General features: G+C 42.0%; 1 long non-coding RNA gene across 1 annotated transcript in view; it reads right to left on the bottom strand.

Moving 5' to 3' along the window:
- Nucleotides 1–22,157, bottom strand: part of LOC139437043 (uncharacterized) — a 43,881-nt gene that overhangs the window by 2,625 nt on the left and 19,099 nt on the right. The gene's annotated exons all lie outside the window — the stretch shown is intronic.

The following is a 22,157-nucleotide window of genomic DNA, read 5'->3' as shown; positions in this document are numbered from 1 at the left end:
CTTATTATCTAAAGAGTTTTCTTTTGATTTCCACTTTTAAAAAAAAAAAATATTTCAAATACATAAATGTCACAGAGAGCATATGAGGAATTCTCATTTGCTCCACTCCCCACACCTCCCACATTTCCCACACTAGCCACATCTTTCATCAATGTGGTACGTTCATTGCAATTGATATACACATTTTAGACCACTGCCACTAAGCACAGATTATAATTTACATTGTAGTTTACACTGTCTCCCATTCAACTCTATAGGTTAGGACCATATATATGTCATTGTATATGTCATTGTAATGTCATTCTGCATGATTCTCAAGTCGCCAAAATGCCCCGTTATTACACCTCTTTTCCCCTCTCCCTAACCACAGAATATGCATGGTCACTGTCTCCACAACAATGGTATTTCTTCCATTGCCAGAATCAAAATAAATCTATTGTAAAATAATAGTAAGTTTATTTGAGTCCATAGCTCATTTCCTAATCCTGAGGACTCTGGGATGGTGATGCCCACTCCATCATTCACTGAGGGTGGCTTCAATCCCATACATCCAATTGATGGGACTCTTCATGCTTACAATTGTAGTCATTCCTGGTTCCCTGGTATGGCTAACTTTCCATCATTTGCTCCCTGTTAGTTGTCCTTGCTGAGTCTGTGGCACTGAACTGGAGAAGAGGTGTTGCAACCCTGTTGAGATTCAGGGCTCAGCTGGCACAGAGATATCCCAAAGATTTAGGTCTCTTGGATGGACACCTACCAATTCTAGTACTGATTATAGGTTCAAATAGGAGAACAGAAGAGTCATGTATAGGGAAATTACTGCTGAGCCTAACTCTGTCACACTGGGGAATATAAATACCAGACTAGAGCCCACTGACAAGGGGCCAAATTCTTGAGCTATCTACTCTGACTATAGTGTCTGGATGTCTCCATATCCTAGAGGAGCTTCACTATTTGGAGTAGGATGTACTTTGGCTGTCAGTGAGATCCTGGGCATAAATGCTCCCTCTGGGATGGCTTCCCAACTCACTTTGAAGTCTCTTAGTCATACAAACTCATTTGTGTTTAGCTTTCCCCCGCCTTTGGGTCAAGGTCTTTTTTTTTTTCCCAAGTACACTGCTTATTGGTACTTGGTAGCAATCCCCTGGTGTCAGGGAGGCTCATCCCCAGGTGTCATCTTCCACACAGGGGGGGTGGGGGTAGTTATTGTTTTTATATGCAGAGTGTAGCTTAGAGAGAGGCCACACTTGAGCAACAAGAAGGCTCCCAGTAGGTTACGCTTAGGTACCCAGCATCACTAGGCTAACTTTCTATTTCAAGAGCAAAGGCTCATAAGCATAGTCATCAATATCAAGGGTCCTTCAATGGATTGGATAGCCTCTTTCACAAGTCATTGTCCCTGTACTTGGGACATTCTTGTTGTCCCATTAGAGAATGTAGCAGAGCTCCCCTGATGGGAATGTGGTATTATTTGGTTATTGTGTGAATCGCCATGCACTGTGACATTTGAACCCATTTATATGCCTCTTATGCATACCCAGGTGAACTTCCTCCCATGTATCTCTCTCACTGACACCCCACACCAATGATTCTCCCCTGTAACAGTTGTAACCCTTTGGTGATCTTAAAACCTCTCAAAAAATGAAGCCAGTATAATAACCACATACTATTAATAAGAAAATGAAATAATGATAGTTTCATACATAAGTGTAATATAGAAAAAAGAAGTAAAAATAAACCATTTTTTTAAATGAATAATTATTTATAAAAACTTTTTTCGCATTTTGCCTTTCATCACTGTAAGACTGTTGTCCTGTATGCACAGTGACATTTTCTTCCATTTATTCCCCCAGCGTCTTACTATTTTTTTTCCTCATGTTTTCTTCAAAGAAATTTTAGGTCACAGTAGAGTCATATACAGAATACAGGGGATTCCCATATGCCCAACATCCTCCCCCTTTACCCCTTTCCTCATTTTCCCCATCAATAACATTTTATGTGTGTATGGTACATTTGTTACAATTGATGCACAAATATTGGAACATAGCTACCAACCACTATCAATGGTTCATATTATGGTTTACATTTTGGACCATATTCTTTTATAAAATCTGATAAAATTTAGCATGGCCTGTATACATCATTGCAAGATCATGCAGAATCTGAAGGTTTCTGATCAGGTTTATTATAGCCTTTCATATCTAATTTCATTTACATTAATTTTGAAAAAGTACATTCCAGTACATAAAATGTATCAAGATCAAAAGCTTTCATTTATTTGAAGTGGTGTTACTCATTACTTTTCCTTCTATATTACTTTTTATGGGAATAGGCATGAATATTTTTTCTATTGGTCATTATATATTTTTTTTTTCTTGAAATTATAGACCTTAATATTTCCAAACCTCACAAACCCGTCTCTCTCTCTCTACTGTTATTTTTCTGCAATGCTAAATCTATGGCAGCTTAATTAATTTTTTAATTTTTGTTTATTTTTAAAGAAGCTTTAGATTACAAAAATGTTACAAAAAAATATAGGAGATTGCTATATGCCCCACCCCCTCACACACTTTCCATGTGAACAATATCTTTCATTAGTGTGGGACATTTGTTACAATTCATGAATACATATTGAAGCACTGGTACTAACTGTGGACTACAGTTTACATTTAGTTTACACTCTGCCCCTCATAATTTTATAGGTTTTAACAAAATGTATAATGGCATGCATCTATCATTGCAATGTCATGCAGGACAATTCCAATGTCCCAAAAATGCTCCCTATTACTCCTATTGTTCCCTCTCCTTCCCCTCGGAACCTCCAATGACCACTGCCTTTATATCCCTGATAACTGTTCCTCCATTGCTAGAATAAAAGTAAGTTTATATATTAATAGAATAGTAATGTTGACTTTAGTCCATTGTTCATTCCCCAATATTGAGGATTTGGGGATGCTGATGCCCATTCTGTTTCTAATTGAGAAGGGGCTTAGATCCCATTGGGATGGATGCTAAAAACTATGGCACTTACTTCCATATTTCCTGCTTCTGAATTTCATCCACTCTTAACTATGGGTCTTCATACTACTTATCTCCACTGGACCTGTCCTTCTCCAGTTTGTTTCTTCATCTGATTATTGTCCCTTATTTAAACTCTTATTTTGGAAGGGAACAACTACAATCTTGTCTAGACATTACCTTTAAATGTGCATATATTTTCAGAATCAATTATCTTTAAAGGTGTATTCAGCTACATGTCTTCAAACGCATTTTATTTATGGATTTAAGCTTATATTTATGAGTACTTTCTTATGATTAAAATTTAGTTTCTTATTGTATTTTAGTGCTGCATTTTCACTGACTTTTATCATTCATATGAGGTATTTGATTTCAGAGTTATTTTATTTTTATTTAGTTTTTAAGAATTTGGTTTTAGTGGTGGCATTTATTTATAGGTGTGTGGTTTTTTAAATTGTGTTTTTTTAAAGGTAAGTAGATCACACAAAATATTACATTAAAAAATATAAGAGGTTCCCATATACCCACTCCCCACCCTCCTCACAAATGAACAACCTCTTTAATTAGCGTAGCACATTCACGGCATTTAAGGAATACATTTTGGAGCACTGCTACTCTGCATAGATTATAGTTTACATTGTACTTGACACTCTCCCCCAGTCTGTTCAGTGGTTATGGCAGGATATATAATGTCCTGCATCTGTCCCTGTAATTTCATTATATGGGAACCTCCTATATATTTTTTTTTATTTCTCTCCCCTTACCCCTTACCCCCGCCCCAGTTGTCTGCTCTCTGTGTCGATTTGCTGTGTGTTCTTTTTTTTTTGTTCACTTCTGTCAGTGGCACAGGAATCTCAGTTTCTTTTTGTTATTGTTGTTGCGTCATCTTGCTGCATCCACTCTCCGTGTATGTGGCGCCATTCCTGGGCAGGCTGCACCTTCTTTCACGCTGGGCGGTTCTCCTTATGGGGTGCACTCCTTGCACATGGGGCTCCTGTAAGCAGGGGTCACCCTTGTATGGCAGGGCACTCCTTGCGCGCATCAGCACTGCACATGGGCCAGCTCCACATGAGTCAAGGCCTGGGGTTTGAACTGTGGACCTCCCATGTGGTAGAAGGACGTCCTATCCACTGGGCCAAGTCCACTTCCCATCCTATATTTTTTAATGTAACATTTTGTGTGATCTATGTATCTTTTAAAAATAAATTTAAAAAATATGAAAACGGATTGAGTCTATAAAATTTTAAAAGCTGTAATTTCAAATAATATACTGATGCAAAGTTAAAATTTTCTTTATTAAAATAGCAAAATCTCTTAAATCATTAATGTTTTAGCAAAAGTTTATAAAGAGATTTTCTCCTAAATAATCAATACAAAAAGAAAAAAGTCTGTTTTATCAAAATAACTTTCTGTACTTTAATCTTATCATCTCCTTGGCTGTTTGAAAAAACAAGTCTTATTACTGAAAAAAAAAAAAAAGGTCAAACCTGCTTCCTCTAAGTCAAATCCTGAAAAATATCTTTTATTTCAAATTATTGCAAAAGATTTTTTCTTTTACCTTGAAAAAAGTGAAGTATTAAAATAGTTGGGCTCATTTAATATGTTATAAATTGAATGAAAAGTGCATAAAACTGTTATAAAATTATGCCACAGTGATGAAAGAGGTTGTTGATGTGGGAGCAGTGGGGGTAGGGCCATGGGGAGTGGGGTATATGGGAACGTCTTATATTTTTTTAATGTATCATTTTGTGTGATCTATGTATCTTTTTTTAAAAAATAAAAAGCATTATAAATTTAAGAATTCTTTAACCCTGTTAATCAAAGTTGTATGAGTAACCTGTTCATATGAATACTTAGAGTGTATACAAATTCCTAAAAAATTAACAATGTTTCAACATATTACATAAAAGTATAATGTTGTTGATCATGGTTTTAATTATTTTTAAAAATGGTATGTGTCACAGAAACAATCTCTCTCCTACAAATCAGGAGGTGAATGCTTTAACTTGGGTTCATCAGATTTACCTCACCTCCGCTAAAGAAGCAGCTCTAGGGCTGCAATAAGGAAGAGTCCATTGAAGGCTGCCAGGGGTGGTGCATAACAATAGATAATTTTAAGCAACACCACTGCTGTATGCAGCAGTCCCAAATACTGCTAGTGTGTTGCAAGAAATTAATATCATGATGTCACTATCACTTTGTTTTAAAACTTGCTAAGGCTTTCTTTAGAATCTCCTTATGCAAGTAAAAACAGCTGGCATTCACCTTCATGTAAAGAAACCAACAGTGGATTTTGAAGTGCCTCCCCAATGCTGTGTGCACAGCCCAACCATCTGTTCTGGCCTGGTGGTAAAAAAATCAGGCTTCATGAAAAAAAAAAAAAAAAAAAAAAAAAAAAAAAAAAAAAACCTGTGGCTGTAACCCAATTTTGTTATATTGATAAAACTATGTTAACCAGTAATTCCTTTTTCGGAATTAAAAGAAGCATCAGAGACTAGCAGCTTATCTTTTCTCTCTTTTTTTTTTTTTTTTTGTCTTTATTTATTTTTTTAATGTTACATTAAAAAAAAATGAGGTTCTCATATATCCCTCACCCCCCTCACCCCACTCCTCCACCCTTAACAACCTCCTCCATCATCATGAGACATTCATTGCATTTGGTGAATACATGTCTGAGCACCACTGCACCTCATGGTCAATGGTCCACACTATAGCCCACACTCTCCCACAGTCCACTCAGTGGGAGGACATACAATGTCCGGTAACTGTCCCTGCAGCACCACCCAGGACAGCTCCAACCCCTGAAAATGCCCCCACATCACATCTCTTCCTCCCACTCTCTACCCTAACAATATTTAGAGTTGTTGCATATGGCAGTGGTGTTACTTTAATTTATGATAACTTACTGTTATATATCACCCTGTGATAGCTTTCAATTTGAATTAGAACAGTATGAGTTAAAGCATCTGTCCTGCAGCAGTTTTCAGTGTGACCCTAATGAGTTAAAGCATTTGCATTTTGATTTCCAGGCAGAGAGGTTGTTTTTATGATGCATAACATTTTAATAATAATTAAAACTATGATTAACAACATTATATTATCTAATATTATGCTGGAACACTTAAATTTTCAGAAATTTTGTACACTCTATTTATACGACCAATTTACTCATACAACTTTAACAGAGAGTTAAAGAATCCCTTTTTAACTTTATAGCAACTTCTAAACACTGTTCATTTAACTTACAACATATTAAATGAACTCAATTATTTTACTACCTCACTTTTTAAGATGAAAGAACAAATCTTTTAAAATAATTTGAAATAAAAGATACATTTCAGGATTTGATTTTAAAACAGCAGGTTTGAATGTTATATTATTTTAAGAGTGATATGACTTGCTTTCCTTAAATAGTCAAGTAAATATAAAGGTTAAAGTACAAGAAGTTATTCTGATAAAAGAGAATTTTTGTACACTGATTAATCAGGAGAAAATTTCTTTGTAAATTTTTGCTAAAAAGATTAATGATTTAAGAAACTTTGTTACTTTAATAAAGAACAAAATTTTAACTTCACATTGCATCAGTATACTATTTCATACAATAACTTTTAAAACTTTATAGATCGACCCAATTATCTTTTTCAACTATAACCACAAAAATTCCTTTTCTATGCACCCTCTGCACTTTCTGTATTCATTCAGGTTTTGTCCCACATTTTATTCTTTCTTAATAACCAGTCCTTTTATCTTAGGAAAAAATTACTTTCTTTTTTCCTTAATACAAAGAAAATAACACATTGTGTATTTCTTCCATATATATGTTACCAAAACATCTTTGGAAACTGTTTCAAAGACATCTTCTTATAGCATACAATTACGATCAAAATTAAACAAACTTGTCAGACTAATGATTTGATTAGATACACACCATTTTGACTTACAATTTTGCGGCGGCTTGCTCAGTCGGTAGAGGTGGGGTCTGGCTGCGGACGAGGGGTCGGTCCAGCTCTGGACGAGGGGTCGGTCCCGCTTGGGACGAGGGGTCAGTCCCACTTGGGACGAGGGGTCGGTCCGGCAGCAGACGAGGGATCGGTCTCACAAGGGGTTGCGCGGTTCGGCTGACGGGGTCGCCCGGCGAAGCCGGCGACGAAGGGGTCGCCCGGAGAAGCCGGCGACGAAGGGGTCGCCCGGAGAAGCAGGCGACGAACTGGGGACAAGGGAGGCCAGGCCCTTGTCGGGGGCTCTCAGGACTGGAGGGCGCACGGCAGAAGAACTACCGCGGAGACAAGGTAAACACGCAAGTCCACTTTACTGAGGGAGAGGCAACAGTTTTATAGGGGCTGGGGAAGGCTGATTGGTCGAAGCCACGCCCTATTCTGATTGGCCGCCGGCGAAAGGTCAGTGGGCGGTACTGGACGGGGGAGGGGTGGTGGTTAGAGATTGGCTGTCGCTGTTGCTGGGGGAAGGGGCAGGGTTTCGGGATTGGTGGCTGTGCTGCCGTCGGGGGAAGGGAAAAGGGCGGGCTGGATTTTTCCGCCCACACCCGGCTGTTGCTGCTGTCGGGGGAGGGGAAAAGGGCGGGCTGGACCTTTCCGCCCACACCTGGCTGTTGCTGCTGTCGGGGGAGGGGAAAAGGGCAGACTGGAATTTTCTGCCCTGCGCCTGCGCAGGGAGAAAGAAGGCATCGTGTGGCGCAATCCGGGAGGAGGGGCGGCCGCGGAAGCATGGCTGCCGAGAAGGGGAGACCCGAGGGCACTCTGCGCCCATGCCGAGCTTCCTTCAGGGGTGGCGGTGAGTTCGACCAGCCACCCTATTATGGGGGCAGCGGCTTGGCCTACCGCGGCCGCTCCCCCGCCAGGCCAGCAAACCACGCTTCAGCCCGAGGGGTGACCGCATTTCCCCCTTCTTTTCAAATAAGGGCCAGGATGGCAGCAGCAACAAGTAGCTGAGGCCCAAGAGGCAGTAAGCAATGAGGGAAGCGGGGCTGAAGAGGGAGGCGAGTATGCCGGCGATAAATGTACAATTTGGGGGGCAGTATCTTGCCGTTGCAAGCAAGGGTGGCCAATGTCCAATTCTTGTTGATCTCGGTGGCTATAAGGTCCATCTGCTTGTTAAAAGTCCAGGATGACAGCGCGTTACAGGTAGTTGATCTCTTCTTGGTGGCGAAGAGCGGTAGAGGCAGACTGTGTGATGGTCTGGAGGATCGCAGCGGTGAGGACAAGTCGCGTCAGGGCACCAGCGATGGTGGTGGCGGCAGCGTCGGGAGTGGTGGAGACGTAGGCGAGGACAATAAGAAGGCCAAAGTCTTCACGGGTGCGAGAGAGGCCGATGTTAATGGGGCGGGCCGACATGGGGCGGCCCAATCTGCAACGCAGTAGGGGTTCAAGCGAAAAAAGGAGGGGGGCGGGGGACGAGAAAGGACGCTTTGGATGGCTGAGAAGAGGAGTGAGGTCGAGACAGGAGGAAGCTCTGCAGAAGTATGGGGAGCTGTTAAAAGCAGAAACGTTATTAGATGCTAGAAAGCAGGCCGCAGGCCGGGGAAAGCAGGTTGCGGGCCGTTTCGCGGGGATGGAGCTGCTTGAGAGCGATGGCGGCATGGGGGGCTGTGGTTACAATCTTCTGGGGTGGTAGTGGCTAGACAGATGGCGGAAAATATTATCAAGAAAGCAAAGGTTATGAGAAAGAAATAGAGTATTAAAGGCTGTGGGGGAAGTGAGAAGATCATTTAGAGGATAGGGTTGAGAATGGTATGTTTAAGACAGAAGCTTTGTGGTTTGTAGGAGACTGCTTTATAAACGAAGGAGAATGAGGGCAGTAAATATAGTAACGATAGATAGGAAGATGACAGTGAGGAGGAGTCTTTGTTTAAGGTTTCAATCGTCTGGCGCAACAGTGGCTAGGCCGATAGCGAGGGGTGTTGCTAAGTAGACAATGGCTGCAAAGACAAAATCATCCTCTGTTTCCTTAAGAATAACTTTTCTTTAAATACTTAGTAGCATGCAATATTAGAAACCGTTTCCTAAAAGCAAGTTGGCAGGGGAGCTTGGTTGCTGTTAATCTTTCCTGTTACAAAATTACCTTTTATTATTATTATCATCAATTTAGTTTTATATATATATATTTAAGAATGACCTTTTGGAATTAGCCATTTAATACCTTAATGTAAACTATTGAAGATAAATTTTATCTTTACAGAACACATTCCCTTACGTAAAGTTATCACAATACCTTTTACACTTGCCGCATGCAAATTAAATTTCAAGAGTTTATGAAAAATTAGCCATCTTACTTTAGGACAAAATACGTCTTTTTGCAAAACTTATTACATTTCCGTTAGCATTTTTACAACTTTTAACCTTTTTAATATTCATATAAGTTTTACATTCTTTATATTATCCTGTGAAGAAAAATAAGTTATTCATTTTAATCTAGGCAAGAACAACTTTTTATGTAGACGTACAGTTAATTTTGTTAATTAAGACTTACAATTTTTTTTTAAATTGTAGATATCTTATTAACATTTAAACTTATGTATTAATATAATAAACTTAAGTATTAATATAAGCGCTTATTTAATTTTTTGGCCATTTGAATAGAGCTCTTTTAAAGATTTCTAGTAATTTATATTTACCATCCGGAGGTATCACAATATACGTTGACATTGAACGAACAGACAGACAAACACAGAACAATTACAACACATTAACAGAAATATATAATTTATTTACAGTTGACTCATAATTCTTACTTTCTTGGTATAGCTGCTTTTAAATCTTTTTTTATATAGCATATCATAGATTATACCCTTCAAGATTTTTTCTGGACTTTATGTTGCCTGTAATAAGCCAGGAGGGAATCTTTTACCTTCCTGCTCCACAGCAAAAGTGACCCTATCTATAAGGCGAGTATAGGTGTCCGGGTCCCAAAGCTGACACGTGGTAAGCCACGGATTAAAGGGGAGAAGAAGGTCCCAATATACTTGAAGCTGTTTGAAAGAGATCTTACACCGGTGAGTGTCTAGGAGACCGGTGAGGGCCCGAACTTGTGGGGCTTGCTTAGCAGATAGGATGTTACCCATTGCTAATGGCCTTTTGGAGCCGATAAGAAAAGGGGCCCTTACCTTGAGAGCGCGGCGATGGGAGCCGAGGTGCGCGGTGAGACGAGGGGTCGGAGCCGGTGGGGCTCCGACGGTGGTCGCGGGCCAAGAGAAGGCCCCGACGAGGGGAGGGCGGGACGACGAGCAGTGGAGCAAGGCAAAGGGGAGCAAGCATGGAGGGGAGGAGGCAGAGGTGAAGGCAAGGGTGGAGGTGCTCAGGCACGTGCTCCTGAGAGTTTTATTGGCGCCTCTTAATCATAGCGGGTCGGTATAAGCCCCCGACATGGAAGGAGAAAGCCATCCAGCGATTCTCCCAGACCGCCGTGGATCATATGAGGTCACCAAGGTTCAGGAGCAGCAATGCAGAGCGAAAAGATAGGGGTGAGAAGAGAGGAGAGCATAGGGCTATGGTAGGGTTACTTCAGACGTGCAAGCGCATGCTCCCGAGAAATCCAAGGCTCCTCTTAATCATAGCGGGTCGGTATAAGCCCCCGACATGGAAGGAGAAAGCCATCCAGCGATTCTCCCAGACCGCCGTGGATCATATGAGGTAGCCAAGGCTCAGGTAGCAGCAATGTTGCACGAGAGAAGTCCCAAGGTGAGAAGAGAGGAGGGGGTAGGGCTGTGGTAGGATTACTTCAGACGTGCAAGCGCACGCTCCCGAGAAATCCAAGGCTCCTCTTAATCATAGCGGGTCGGTATAAGCCCCCGACATGGAAGGAGAAAGCCATCCAGCGATTCTCCCAGACCGCCGTGGATCGTATGAGGTAGCCAAGGCTCAGGTAGCAGCAATGTTGCACGAGAGAAGTCCCACGGTGAGAAGAGAGGAGGGGGGGGTCGCCAGGTTATGGAGTGAGGCTGTGTGGGGTTGCCTTGCCCCACGTTGGGCGCCAGCTGCTGCAGCTTGCTCGGTCGGTAGCGGTGGGGGTGCTCTGCCCCACGTTGGGCGCCAGCTGCGGCGGCTTGCTCAGTCGGTAGAGGTGGGGTCTGGCTGCGGACGAGGGGTCGGTCCAGCTCTGGACGAGGGGTCGGTCCCGCTTGGGACGAGGGGTCAGTCCCACTTGGGACGAGGGGTCGGTCCGGCAGCAGACGAGGGATCGGTCTCACAAGGGGTTGCGCGGTTCGGCTGACGGGGTCGCCCGGCGAAGCCGGCGACGAAGGGGTCGCCCGGAGAAGCCGGCGACGAAGGGGTCGCCCGGAGAAGCAGGCGACGAACTGGGGACAAGGGAGGCCAGGCCCTTGTCGGGGGCTCTCAGGACTGGAGGGCGCACGGCAGAAGAACTACCGCGGAGACAAGGTAAACACGCAAGTCCACTTTACTGAGGGAGAGGCAACAGTTTTATAGGGGCTGGGGAAGGCTGATTGGTCGAAGCCACGCCCTATTCTGATTGGCCGCCGGCGAAAGGTCAGTGGGCGGTACTGGACGGGGGAGGGGTGGTGGTTAGAGATTGGCTGTCGCTGTTGCTGGGGGAAGGGGCAGGGTTTCGGGATTGGTGGCTGTGCTGCCGTCGGGGGAAGGGAAAAGGGCGGGCTGGATTTTTCCGCCCACACCTGGCTGTTGCTGCTGTCGGGGGAGGGGAAAAGGGTGGGCTGGACCTTTCCGCCCACACCTGGCTGTTGCTGCTGTCGGGGGAGGGGAAAAGGGCAGACTGGAATTTTCTGCCCTGCGCCTGCGCAGGGAGAAAGAAGGCATCGTGTGGCGCAATCCGGGAGGAGGGGCGGCCGCGGAAGCATGGCTGCCGAGAAGGGGAGACCCGAGGGCACTCTGCGCCCATGCCGAGCTTCCTTCAGGGGTGGCGGTGAGTTCGACCAGCCACCCTATTATGGGGGCAGCGGCTTGGCCTACCGCGGCCGCTCCCCCGCCAGGCCAGCAAACCACGCTTCAGCCCGAGGGGTGACCGCACAATTTTTAGTCTTTTGGTATGGCTATTTCTAAGCTTTTTATAATTTTACATTTCTGATTTTACTACTTTAAAGATTTTTCCTGGGTTTGTGTTTCTGTGTGATGGAGCTGGACTCAGATGTGATCTCTGTCCACAAGCCTCTCCTGTTACTTTTTCCAGATCTATAATTGGTGCTGGAGTTTAGCGTATACCCAGGGGACCTGAATCTCTGGACTGACCATGTGAGAGCCAGGCCCTAAGCTTCAACAGACTTGCAACTCCTACACTCTGGTTTACTGGACTTACCCCACTCAGCTAACATGGAGGTGAAGGATGTCAACCACCACACCATGGAGCCAAGAGTGCCTATAACTGAAAGCATGGGAATTGCATCCAGCATCCATGTGGAATCTAAGCCCCCTCTTGATATAGATGTGGAGTGGACATAATCATTCTAAAGTCCACAGGATGGAGGAATAAAGTATGGATTAGAGTGGACTTACTGATATTCTATTCATGAACCATTGTGATTAGTGATAGAAGAAAAGGTGGCATTGGTGTGGAGAAAGTGGCCAAGGTGGCTGCTGGGGGTAGCTTATCTTAAGAGCCTGAGCTTAGCAAGGAATTGAAACAAGCTACAAGGTCCCTGCTACTCTGTCAAACACTTAAGTGTTTTGTGGCCCACTGGATGCACTGGGGGATAGTGTGGACTACAATGTGGACCACTGTCAATGTGTGCAGCAGTGCTCCAGAATGTATTCACCAGGTGCAGTAGATGTGCTGCAATGATGGAAGAGGTTGTTGATGTGGGAGGGTTGGGGTGGGTGGCGTGGTGGGTATATGGGGACCTCATATTTTTTTAATGTAACATTTAAAAGAAAATAAAGAAGAAAAAAAATCTCTTAAGTGTTGTTAAAGTATGTTTTCTCACACCACAAACTCCAAAATAATTAATGGCCTTTCTGAAGTTGTTGGGGTACTGGAAACCCTTCATCCCTCATTTAGCTCAGATGTTAAAATCACTGTATACCTTAATAAAAAAAAAGATGTGCATAGAAATAAGAAACCACCCCTCACCCAAGCAAGCTGCTTTTAAAACAATAACATAGGCTCTACCAGTAAAGGGGGTGGACTTCTAACTTACCCTGAAAATTAAATGTAGCCAAGCATCAACATTAGATTTAAGTCAAGTCTGGCATAGACAATGTTCTAAACAAATACCCCTTGGGTTGTAATCACAACCGTAAAGAGGCCAATTACAATATAGCCCCTTAGTCAAAAACAACAGCAACAAGAACAACTACTGTGTATAGCATGCCATGCCCTGTGGCAAGTAAAACCTTAACCCACTAGTGTCTCGTCATTCTGAAAACTATCATCTCTATCCAGAGGTGAACTGCAGATACTAGAAATAAGAACAATGAACTGTCATGAGCCACCCTCTGTGGAGAAGAGATCTGTGGAAAAACATCTGAAATGCTTGCCAGTAGCAGCATGTAACTAAATGTCATACCCTGCCTGTCCCTCTTGGGACTGTTGAGGCAGATGCCCCCATGAAGATCCAGAGCCATGCCACCGTGCTAGAAAACTGCCAATAAATTAAGATTAGTCTTAGAGGTATTACTACTTTTTTTCATCAGTAGCATAATTACTATTTATGAATTATTACCTTTCCATTCCCAAACACTTAAAAAATACATAAGCCATTTTACACTATGAAACAATAAAAACCACATGGAAGAAAGTAAAGTTCTAGATTCTTGCTCTGGGTCTCCTGCTTACTAGCTGAAGGACACTGAGGATGCATACAATCTTTGTATGCATCCTCACTGAAAGATGGAGCATCTCATCGAAAGATGGAGACAACATTTGCCTACCTAACCATAGTTATTTAAAGGACACAAATTTTCTTTAAATATTATGAGAGTGCTTGGTAAATTTTAAATGTGCAACATTATTACCTTCTGGTAAATAGTGCCATATAGAGTCTGAGAAATGTAAATCCAGGCTGAGGTTCTAGATTAATAAAAAGCTTCTTCATTTAATAAACGTATACAATACTACCATACTTTCTCCCATGTTACAAATTTTACATTGTATTAAGTATTTTTTTGTCAAGTATTTGTTCAGTCTCAGTTTACAATCCCTACTCAGCTACAAATTCATTGAAGGCATAATTGTTTCTTTACTCTTCATATCCCCAGTAGTGTAATCCCTCCACTATCTTCTAAAAGCCTTTTTCAATTTGAACATTGACTTCAAAATGAGTAAGTATGAGATACATATTGACTTACGTGTAGTCAATTATTCTAACTGAAGGTTATAAAATAGAACTTAACACAATAAAAGTTTAAAACTAGACACTAGGTATTAATTATTCATTTAAATTTGACATATAGAGTGTAAATCTCTGAAGAGGGAAGAATACTACTCTAAGCAACTGTAAAAAAGACATAAGAAAAGTTTATACAGGAGAATATATTCTTCAGTGATGAGGGCTGTGGTAGACAGAATCCAAAGATGATCCTCCAAAATCCATGCCCTGTATACTTCCTCATCTGTGGGTGGAAAACTGTGGATATGATGAAATATTACTCCCCTGATTACAATATGTTATATAGCAAAAGGGATATTGTTGATAGATTCCTAATCAGGGGACATAGAATTCATCAAAAAGAAGGTTGTCCAGGGTGGTCAGTCTTTATCAGAGGCCATCCTTGAGGTCAGAGACAGTCTCCCGCTGGTCTTGAAGAAGTAACCTGCCATGTTGTGACAGGGCCTAGTGGAGGGGGCCCCTAATTGCTGGCTGTCAGCAAGAAAAAGAATTCAGACCCTGAATTCTTCCAACAAACACGTGTGTTTGGAGGAGGACCCTAAACTCCAAAAAGAAGGCAGCATGATGGATACCATGATAGCAATCTTGGGGTAACCTAAGTAGAGGACCCCTTTAAGCCATGCTGGACCCCTAGCCCATGCAAACTGTGAGGCAATGAATGTGCATGTTGTTTCTAAGCACCTTAATTTGTGGTAATTTCTTACACAGCATAGAAATTTTATATGAGCCCAAATATAAGACAAAAAAACAAAAATAAAAAGCCCCTTGCTTGAAATTATTTCTTGTTCCCTTACTGTCATTTTGTTCCATCATAAGCAACTATCCCTTACCCTAGAATGTGTATAAGATATTCTCACCCTGATTTAATTTTGTTACATTTATCCAAGAAACTTTATATTAATTTGACTTCTATGATTACCTAAAACTTGTTTCAATTTCTACACTGGAAATATAAATTGCCCCAACTAGATCTGCATTTTGTAGTTTAATCAGCAAACAAAAAGCTCTGATCAGAAGCTTCAGATATTGAGCTAACTCTATCATTCATTCTTTTTACACATACTATGTGCTATGTACTTTATCAGCACTGTATATTGATGATCACAAAAGAATTATGATTCTTGCCTTTAGGAAGCTACTGATCTATAATCTGAAAATATATAATGCTAAATTGCAGGAAGTCCTATGAAGAAACAGAACGGGAGCTGAATTGCTATTGCCTCAGTTTAAATCCTATCTAGTAAATGCTGGTTACAGCCAGTTTCTTTCCATGTATTTCCTGATTTGTTTTAGCAAATGTACCCTAGAAGCTAGGCATAACATTAAACACCATAGCCTAGATCTACATACCATGCTTTCCAATTTCTACTATAGAGAAATGATGTGACAGAACACTGGCGAGTGAACTAAGTGCAGTTTTAAGGAGAGTATCATTTCTCCTCCAGCAGAGAGAAAGCTTCAATAAATTTTTAATGTTCAATAATGAATTATCATAAAAATAAATGAGGGGAAAGTGGATTTGGCCCAATGAATAGGGTATCTGCCTACCACATGGGAGGTCCAAAGTTCAAACCCAGGGCCTCCTGACCCATGTGATGAGCTGGCCCACACTCAGTGCTGATGCACACAAGGAGTGCCATGCCACACAGGGGTGTCCCCCAAGTAGGGAAGCCCCAAGCCATAAGGAGTGTGCCCTGTAAGCAGAACCACCCAGCAGGAAAAAAGTACAGCCTGCCCAGGAATGGCGGCACACACACAGAGAGCTGACACAGCAAGATGATGCAACAAAAAGATACACAGATTCTGGGTGTCACTGACAAGAATACAAGCAGACACAGAAGAACACACAGTGAATGGACACAGAGGGCAGACAACTGGGGGAGGTGGGGAAGGGGAAATAAATAAAAATTTAAAAATTAAAAATAAAGCTCCTCTCCATGACCAGCTCTCAGCAGTTTAAAAATAAAATAAAAAAAATAAAAAAATAAAAACCAGGGTCTACAGAAAACACCCTACAGCCCAAGTGAAGAGGAATAAAGCATTTAGAAGGAAAATTTGGAAGAAACATTTCCCTAAAATATATGCACCATCCAAAAAATTCAATACATTGTATGATAGTCTCTATATTGATTCTTCAGTTTCAAAAAATAAAATCTTTATCTGTTCATTCAATGCACATGATGTTAAGCACAGCACATTAAAAAATGCTTTTGAGGTAAGTGGACTTTGCCCAATGGATAGGGTGTCTGCCTACCACATGGGAAGTCCGCGGTTCAAACCCTGGGCCTCTGTGACCTGTGTGGAGCTGGCCCATGTGCAGTGCTGATGCACGCAAGGAGTGCTGTGCCATGCAGGGTGTCCCCCACGTAGGGGAGCCCCACACACAAGAAATTTACCCCATAAGGAGAGCCATCAGCACGAAAGAAAGTGCAGGCTGCCCAAGAATGGTGCTGCACACATGGAGAGTTGGAGGGGGAGAGGTATTGAATAGATGGAACAAATGTAACTGTATGTGCAATAGAAGTGTTTCACAAGAGTACGCAAGGATGGATATAACACAAGTAAAATTACACCAAAAATATATAGGGGCTGAGAGGCTAAAATGTAAATCATAATGTAAAATATATAATAACTAAAAATTTAGCAAATTGTATAGTCTAAAATATAAACCACAACATAAACACAAATGTTACCTTGTTTGAAAGCTATTGTCTCAAAATCTGTACATCAGTTTCAATAAATATAGTATGAATATATAAAAAGATTATAGCTGTGGAAGGGAAAAGGTTTTATGTTGGATATGTGGGAGTGCTGTATATTGTATATATGAATTACTGTGATCTAAAACTCTTGTGAAGATAAGCTTAATAATTAGAAAAAAGAAAAGAAAAAGATAGGATGTAGACACTGAGGAAAAGACAGAAATAGTTGCCTTGCCAATTTGCATACAGGGAAACACTTATTGCAGTGATGGAAGGCAAAACATCAAAAACAAAGCTTTTGCATTTTTAAATTTTTTAATACCCCAGTTTATTTTTACCATAATTTTTCCAAATTAATATGTATTTTATATCTAACCTTTAAACTCAATGTTATATTCCATTTTACTGTTAAGGGAACCTGGCAATATATTGGGCTTCACTTTTCAGGAAGTTTTGGATCACAGAGCGATTCAACAATGGCAGCGGAGGAATACTGGTGTGGGATGTTATTGACAGGGGACACATGGTTGGCAGGGAGTTCTACAGGGCATATATCCAGGGTACATAAAAATGTCTGGATATTTTCATAGTGGATACAATTAAAAACAACTGAGGGAGTGCTGAGTTCCTAGCCAGGGGAGCTCTATCACAGTCCCTAAAGGAACAGCAACAATCCCCCAAGTGAAACAGGAAAGACCAAAAAAGAATGAAGGTCCAACAATGAGCCCTTGATACTAATGACTATGCTTGTGAGTTTGTACACCTGAAATAAGAACAAGGCCTAGAGCTGCAGGATGCCTAAGAGTTACCTACTGAGGGCCTCCCTGTTGCTCAAATGTGGCCAGTCTCGAAGCCAAACTCAGCATGTAAATGCGTTGCCTTCCCCCCGGTGTGGGACATGACTCCCAGAGATAAGCCTCCCTGGCGCCAAGGGATTACTACCAAGTACCACCTGATGATGTAACTAGAAAATGACCCTGAATAAAAGGGTCAGCTTGGACCAGTGGAATATCTCAGTCTACATATAATACCAGGAGTTAAAAATGCTTTTTGACCTGAATCAAGGGGGAAATGGAAAGGACAAATGAGTTTATATGGTTATGAGTCTCCAAAAAGAGCCAGGAGGTTATCAGAGGGGTTGCCCTTATGCACGCCTCAGCAGAGTCCCAGAGACAGATAAAGTAAATACATTCCTGGGTATTGGTTCTTCTGAGGGCTACAGAGACCCACAGGTTCTATGGACATGGCAGATGGAGTTCAGGGCCATGTCAGTTGGCTCTTCTTTGGAGTTTGTGTTTCTGTGTGATGGAGCTGGACTCAGATGTGATCTTTTTTCACAAGCCTCTCCTCTTACTTTTACCAGAACTGTAGTTGGTGCTGGGGTTTAATAATACCCAGGGGATCTGAATCTCTGGACTGACCATATGATAGCCAGGCCCTGAGCCTCAACAGACTTCAGCTCCTACACTCTGGTTTATTGGACTTACCCCTCTCAGATAACATGGAGTTGAAGAAGTTCAACCACCACACCATGGAGCCAAGAGTGCCTACAACTGAAAGCAGGAGGATTGCATCCAGCCTCCATGTGGAATCTAAGCCCCCTCTTGATATAGATGTGGAGTGGACACAACCATTCCAAGGTCCACAGGATGGAGGAATAGGATATGGATTAGAGTGGACTTACTGATATTCTATTCATGAACTATTGTGATTAGTAATCAAAGAAAATGTGGCATTGGTGTGGAGAAAGTGGCCATGGTGGCTGCTGGGTGTGGGGAATGGGAGGAAAAGATGAGATGTGGAGGCATTTTCGGGACTTGGAGTTGTCCTGGGTGATGCTGCAGGGACAGCTACCAGACATTGCATGGAACGTGGGAGAGTGTGGGCTATGATGTGGACCATTAACCATGAGGTGCAGCGATGCTCAGAGATGTATTCACCAAATGCAATGAATGTCTCATGATGATAGAGGAGATTGTTGCTATGGGGGGAGGAGTGGGGTGAAGGGGGTGGGGGGTACATGGGGGCCTCATATTTTTTGAATGTAATATTAAAAAAATAAAGACAAAAAATATAATTTAAAAAAAAAAAGAAACACAGATTCCTGTACCGCTGTTAAGGATAGAAGCAGTCACAGAAGAACACACAGGAAATGGACACAGAGAGCAGACAACTGGGGGGGAGGGGAAGAGACAGAAATAAATATAAAAAAATAAATCTTTAAAAAAATTGCTTTTGAGTATTCAACTACTCTATGAGCAGTGTTCCAAGGGAATAGAATAGGATGGGGATATAGCTTTTCAAGTCCATTAAGAGATTAAATTCTTCCCTAACATTTTTCCTGGATAAGAACTACCTTACAAATACAAAACATGGTTCAATCCTTCTCATATGTTTTTCACCACTGGACTAGAAACGTAAAGTAATGAGCCATGTAAAAATTTTGGAAAATATTTTTAATTGGGATAGTGGGAACTGGAAAGTAGAGACAAATGGAAATTCTAAAAAAAACAGTGAAATACAAAGTTGAATGTGAGGGTTACAGGAGCAGGATTTCTAAAATGTCGAAGGAGGAAATAGTTGGTTGGCAGAATTCTCAGTATGTGATGAGACAAAGGTTAGATGTTGCAAGTTTGAAAAATCATTCAGTAATCAGAGGAAAAACTGAGAGTTTCCATCTATATCTATGAGTATAGTCTCTAATTTTTCTTCCTCTTCTTGAAACCCAAAGGCTCAAAACCAAAGCAAGGAAAATCAATCATTAAGTGGAGGTGGCATGCTTCCATTACTTCACCAAAATCTATAACAGAGTTATCAGAATTAAAGTAAAAGAGACTGCAGAAAAAATTTAAGTTGAACAGTAATTCAATAGGCAAGAGTCCCCTGGAATGTCACCATGATCTTAATAACATATTTCCTACCTGTGAATAATTAAAGAGAATTGCCGGGGTAGGGACAAACTGTTTGATGCTGGATATGTGGGAATACTGTATATTGTATATATGAATTACTGTGATCTAAAACTTTTGTGAAGACAAACTTAATAATTAGAAAAAAAGAAAAAGAAAGAATGTAGACATTGAGGAAGAAATTGCCTTGCCACTGTACATACAGTGCAACACTTACTGCAGTGATAAAAGGCAAAACATCAAAAACAAAGCTTTTTCATTTTTTAATTTTTTGATACCCCAATTAATTTTTACTTTAATTTTTCTAAATTGTATGTATTCTATATCTACCCTTTAAACCCATCACTATATTTCATTTTACTATTAATGGAACCTGGCACTATATTAGGTTTCATTTTCAAAGACGTTTTGGACCACAGAAAGGTTCAACTATGTCAGGGGAGAAATACTGCTGTGGGCTGTTATTGATAGGGGGCACATGGTTGGGAGGGAGTTCTCCAGGGCATGTACACAGGGTACATAAAAATGTTTATATATTTTCATAGTGATTACAGTTAAAAATGACAACTGAGGGAGTCCTGAGTTCCTAGACAGGGGAGCTCTATCACATTCCCCAATGAAAGAGTAACAATCCCCTGAGTGCAATGGCTAAGACTAATAAAGAAGGAAAGTCCAACAATGAGCCCTTGCTACTAATGACTATGCTTGTGAGCCTGTGTGGCCTAAAGTAAGAGCTAGGCCTAGAGCTATAGGATCCCTAAGAGTTACCACCAGAGAGCCTCCATGTTGCACAAATGTGGCCACTCTCTAAGCAAAACTCAGCATGTAGGGAAACGGACTTTGGCCCAGTGGTTAGGGCATCCGTCTACCATATGGGAGGTCCGCGGTTCAAACCCCGGGCCTCCTTGACCCGTGTGGAGCTGGCCATGCGCAGTGCTGATGCGCGCAAGGAGTGCCGCACGACGCAAGGGTGTCCCCCGCGTGGGGGAGCCCCATGCGCAAGGAGTGCGCCCGTGAGGAAAGCCGCCCAGCGTGAAAAGAAAGAGCAGCCTGCCCAGGAATGGCGCCGCCCACACTTCCCGTGCCGCTGACAACAACAGAAGCGGACAAAGAAACAAGACGCAGCAAATAGACACCAAGAACAGACAACCAGGGGAGGGGGGGATATTAAATAAATAAATAAATCTTTAAAAAAAAAAAAAAAAAAAAACTCAGCATGTAAATGCACTACTTTCCCCCAGCATGGGACATGACTCCTGGGGATGAGCCTCCCTGGTGCCAAGGGATTCCTACCAAGTACCAGCTAATGATGTAACTAGAAAACAACCTTGAATAAAACGGTCAACTCAGACCAGCAGAATATCTCAGCCTACATGTAATACCAGGTGTTAAAAATGCTTTCTGACCTTGAATAAAAAGGGGAAACAGAAAGGACAAATGAGTTTACATGGCTATGAGTCTTCAAAAAAGAGCCCGGAGGTCATCAGAGGGCTCGCCCTAATGCATGCCTCAACAGAGTTCCAGAGATAGCCAAAGTAGATACAAGCCCAGGTACTGGTACTTCTGAGGGTTACAGAGACCCACAAGTTCTATGGTCATGGCAGATGGAGTTCAGTGCCATGTCAGTTGGCCCTACTTTGGAGTTTGTGTTCCTGAGAGTGATGGAGTTGGACTGAGATGTGATCTTTGTTCATGAGCCTCTCCTGTTACTTTTACCAGGCCTGCGGTTGGCACTGAGGTTTGGAGTATACTCAGGATACGTGAATCTCTGGATTGTCCATGAGCCAACTGGGCCCTGAGCCTCAGCAGAGTTGCAACACCTACTGTCTTATTCATTGGCCATATCCAGTCAGCTGATGGGGAGGTGAGAATGGTCAGCCACCACACTAGAGAATTGAGAGTGTCTACAACTGCAAGAAGGAGAATCGCATCCATCAGCCATTTGGGAACTAAGCCTCCTCTCACTTTAGAGGTGGAATGGACATCTACATCTCAGGGTCCACAAGATGGAGGAATATAATATGGACTGGAGTGGACTTGCTGGTATTCTACCATAGAACTGTTGTGACTCTAGCAATGGAAGAAATTCTATCACTGATGTGGAGATGGTGGTCACAAGGGTTGCTGAAGGCAGAGAGAGGAAGGAAGAGTTGTTACATGGAGCAACATCGGGACTTGGAGTTGTCATGAATAATATTGCAGGGACAGATGCAG

Source organism: Dasypus novemcinctus, chromosome 19 (assembly GCF_030445035.2).
Source record: "Dasypus novemcinctus isolate mDasNov1 chromosome 19, mDasNov1.1.hap2, whole genome shotgun sequence".
Lineage (NCBI taxonomy): Eukaryota > Metazoa > Chordata > Mammalia > Cingulata > Dasypodidae > Dasypus > Dasypus novemcinctus.
This window is presented reverse-complemented; position numbering and strand designations above follow the sequence as displayed.